Source organism: Adiantum capillus-veneris, chromosome 6 (assembly GCF_014529385.1).
Source record: "Adiantum capillus-veneris isolate H3 chromosome 6, ASM1452938v2, whole genome shotgun sequence".
NCBI classification, from domain to species: Eukaryota; Viridiplantae; Streptophyta; class Polypodiopsida; order Polypodiales; family Pteridaceae; genus Adiantum; species Adiantum capillus-veneris.
Window position 1 is genome coordinate 128,331,828 of NC_140936.1, and position 5,063 is coordinate 128,336,890.

Here is a 5,063-nt window from a genome sequence, read left to right on the forward strand (position 1 = left end):
TCATCCTCACCCATAGGCTAACAACATATGACAGGTCCAAAAATTCCTTTTTCTTTTTTTTCCGATGGGTGATGGCACCTCTGCGCACCTCCCTTTGATGTGAAGCGGCTCACTTAAGCTAATTTATTGACCCGGTTTTGAATCCTGCTCATTGTGATTTGAGAAGAGAAAATGCCACCTTTGATGGAACTTGATGATGCTAGATCCATTCTTCTTGGGAGCTTAAAAAATAGGATATCCCACTTTGAATCCAACCTCCTTGAGAAGGCATTCACCAAGGAGGAATGTTCTCTTGCACTACAAGCTTTAGGCAAAGAGAGGTCCCTTGGTTGATGGTATGATTATAGAGTTATTCAAAGAATTTTGGGATGAGGTTAAGTCCCCTATCACGCAAATGGCTAACCACACTCTGGTTGATGGAGTCATGGACTTAAGCATCAAAAGAGGCCTCATTAAGCCTAACCCTAAATAAGTTCGTTGTACCCGATTGAAGCATTGGTGCCCTATAATAATGGTGTCAATAGCCTATTAAATTATCACTAAAATTGTTGCCCTCAGGTTCTCTCCCCTCTTGGACAAAGTTCTTACCCCCCACCAACATGTATTTATCAAGGGAAGTTCAATATATGATAACATTCTACCAGCAATGATCAACAGTGAATATGCTACTTTCACTGAGCAAGAGTGTATACTACTACAAATGGATTTGGACAAAGCCTATGATGGGATCGCATGGTCTTTCATTGAAGAAGTCATGAAGTCACTAGGCTTGGGCCGCGGTTGTGCCGGTTGGTCAGCACCCTTGGTGCTGGTAGTCAGTCAGATCTCCTTTTCAATGAGAAAATTGTGGGGGAATTTGAGGTCAAAAGATCAATAAATAGGGCTACCCACTTTCCCCTCTAATGTTCACCATTGGATCCTGTCCTCTGGCAACTTTACTCCAAGACTATGTTGCTAAAGGGGAGATTCAAGGGGTGACTCTGCCTAATAACAAACAACTTTCGACAAAAAAAAAAGTGGATGACTCCCTACTTTTCCTCAAAGGATGCCCTCAGTTATCAAGAAGGCTCTAGAAATTGTACAAACTTATGCCTTAGCATCAGGATCAAAGTGTAGTATTGAAAAATCAAGATTGATTTCTCTCTCCAAGAATGACTCATTTGATCCGTCTATGTGGACCAGGGAGATAGTGCCAAAAGGGAAGATATTCCGCCACTTGGGATCTCCTCTCGGGGTGGGTGTAACTCACAACAAAATATTCTTATGTGTTATGGAGAAGGTAAGGAACAAGATGCAAAGGTGGGAGTATGTGCTTCTCCCCTTCCACTGTAGAGTGAAGGTAATCAATTCATTTATGCTCCCTTCTATAGCCTTCAATGGTCCATTTCTTAAGCTAGCCAAATGCAACGGAAAAGTGTTTTTGAAACCAGTAAAGAGATTTCTATGGAAAAATAACTCTCAAGACTCGACCCCCTGGCAATGAGCTAAATAGGAGACAATTGCAAGACATGTGAAGCAAGGTGGCCTAGGGATTCTCAACCCTAGCACCCATGTGGAGGTTCAGTGTGCCAAATTTGGAGTAGCACTTGAAAATCAAGACTACACATGGGCTATTATGGTTAAGGCCATGATGGACAACTCAAAAACTGTACTCTAAATGTGGCCAATGGAAACGGTTAGAGGTGAACGACAAGCTGCTTGCCCCTCATTGGGTTGTCCTGAATCTTGGGGGTACGATATACAGGCTCACTCAAAAATGCAATAGGGAAATTGAGTCCTTGGAATGGGGGGAGCTTTCAAGATGTTTTTACAATTTTATTACTCACGCTGGTCCCCCTGGCTTTCTAAGGCTCAAAGCATCCTCCTGCCCCCTTTTTGGAAGAAGTTGCCAAAATAATAAATAAGAAAGGTATTAGATGAGTAGGCCAATTTTGGGATTATAGTAGTAGTAGCTGGAAATATACAGACCAACTAACACTTCAGTTTAACCTCAATGAGACTGAAAGATAACGAATTAGTAGATACTTAAAAATGGTGGACAAGTGGTGTCTATCAAACTGCAAATCCAAGTTTGAATGTAAATGATCACGACAGTGGCCTAAGAGTAGACACTTTCTAAAGCTGCAAACCAAGGAAGTGTACCTCTTCTTTACCACCTTGAAGGATTGGTTATCCATGCTTAACAAGCAGTGGGGAAAGCATTGGCTGGAGTGAAGATGGGAGACAATCGTAAAGAACATTTGGCACCCACAATGGCCACACAGGATGAAGATTGAAGGAACTGTGCAGGAGAGAAGAGGAAGGAGAAGAGCACATGACACACAGATATGGGTGGGGAGACTCAATCAGTGAGCATCCCCCTGTACACTTATGCTATGTATAAGGTATACAAGTCAGTGGGCGCCCAAACTCTGGGCGGCTGGGCAAGGCACATGCGCGCATCAACCTGTCGTGCAACCTCAGAGCAAACCAGCTGCTCTAGGTGTTTGTTGGAAGACATATCCTACACAACTATATCCCCATGCTCACTGTCAAGCATAGAAAGGAATGACTGCATAATCACTGACATCTCAGCCTCCTCCGCAATCATCCACTGCAAACATGACCACTCAATATGTTGTGACTCACTAGAGCTCTCATGCTCTAACTTCTTATGCATAGACTCTTGCACAACTTCCTCCTGTCTCGTGACTCACTAGAGCAAGACCGCTCTACCTGTCTATCCTGCATAGAAGTATCTCGCACAATTGACTCTCTGCTTTGCTCAGTCACTAGCAAAGCATGCATGTCTGACTCTGTCACCTCTCTGTGTGACTACTCAAGTCGTGCCCCAACTGTGTGCACAACGAGCTCACTACTTTTCTCTCCATGAAAAGCACCCTGCAACCCATGAGAAAAAGAGACTGTTCGGGTCTCTCGCTGTTTGCATGGCTGTAACAAGTGTTGAAAGGTCAACCTTTCAACAACGCTTCCACAAAGATTCCATAAAGATCCCTCAAAGATTCTCTAAAGATTCCAAATAAAGATGCTGATGAAGTGATGAAGACGAAGATGGATGTTGTAATGTGAAGATACAAGCTCATGGACATCATCAAATATCCCGTTATTATCATTTTGAGCCATTACGGCCACTTTTGTAATATTTACGGGAACTTCATATTTTAAGTCAGCAATTGTATTGAGGCCACAGATGCTTGTTGGATGAGCAAAGCCAGCTCACAGTGTTGTAATTAAGCTCTATAGAAGCCTAGGGATAAATAAGGTCAGTTTGGTCGGACATTAGGTTTTCTAAGGCTTAGTATATAAGCCAAAACCTAAAGCTTTGTAAAGAGACTTCTAATAAATCTGATCTTCTGTGTCGCTGGGAGACTGCGAGAGAGTTAGAGAGTGTGTGTGTGTGTGTGCTACAGGAGCTACGGTGGTCGGAATTGCAAACGGAGAGCAGCAGTGTGTTGCCCACGAGGAGAGCTACGCGTTGATGCTTACATCACGCGCGTTCGTCTGTGTTTTGGCAGATTCACCTGCGAGCTACTTTTGGAGTTTCGGTGAGTAAATGTTGTCCGTTTTTTCATTTCAGCATATCCACGCAATCAGAGCGAGTAGAGCTACACATTAGGCACTTTAGTTTTCGAAAACGTCGACCTGCAAAAACCGGCCAGACATCCTACGCGTTTTCTGCACGGAGGGTATTATGTAGGTTTTTTTTTGTCATGGACCTTAGGGAGAGTGGCCTATTGGTGTTGATAGGATATCCCTCAAGTTTCGTAACGTTTCGAGAACGTCTAATGGGCTTTTGGCTTGTGGTAGCATCATAGGAGACTCTCACATTCACAGAACCGATGGCATGTAGAGTTGATATCTCTGTAGGAAGTAGTCATTAGTCGGTCGAGTAGAGATTGACACCCTTTGATTGCTTCCACGCACCTGCGGGTCGAGCTTCGTCCTCAGTTGACATTATATGTTAGGTGAGTTCTCGCTATGCTTACGTCCGTTGCGGCGTACCCGTCCAACAACAAGATTGAGACTCGACCATCTCGCACCAGTACTACGTGCAATGGGTACTATGTGCCAACTCTAGCACCTCTCGCGATCACCAGCGAACCCAAATGCAACGCAAAAGATCTCTCAAGCAACGATACCCGACATCCACTATCCCTGAGCTGATGAACGGAGATCAAACTCATCGTCAAATCTGGCACATGATGCACATTTCTGAGCACGTATGATGCACCGCTCGGTAATGACAATCTCACATATCCTGAACCAAAAATCTCATGCAGTGACCCATCTGCCAATCGCACACTACCATGCACGCTGCTAGAATAGCTACTAAACCAGTCACGATACGGAGTGACATGAAAAGTAGCGTCCCTGTCTAGCACCCACTGCAAAAGAAGTGTAGTATCCTCACTCGTCAAAAAATCGGGAGTAATACAGGAAGAAAATGTGACCTTAGTGTCACTAGGATACTCAGACACTGTATCTGATCCTGCAACTGTCAGGTCAACGGAGCCTATAGCATGTACTGCATCCTTGAGACTAGCCTGTCTCCTGTGCTGTCTCATACAACGAAAGCATCGCCGTCTAATGTTCCATGTGTGACCACAATGCCAACATCTCAAGTGTCGACACGAACGAGAACGTCGTCTCTCATGAGTCATTGTCCTAGACTCAAAAGTCTCACACATATTGACTACTATAAGTGAATGTCAAAAATAACCAAGAGCTGTAACTCTACTCTAGGTACGGTAGCAATGAAATGCACTCAACTAATCCAAAAGAAGCAACCTGCAACGAGAAAATGCTAAAAAAAAAGAGCTCACCAGTACCTACAATGCTCATGCGAATCCACACATAAAATCTCTCGCAGTAGTGTAACCACACTATGCTCCACAAATGGCAATGATGCAAATCCCAAATGCCAAGTGTACGAGGCTTGTGTAGAGTAAACCAAGCTCCTGTATGGCTGTAAAATATGGCTGCAAATCAGTCCCAAAACAGCCCCAAATTTTAGCTCTTAAACAACTGCATAAACAAGTCACAAACGTGTCCCAGATCAACCT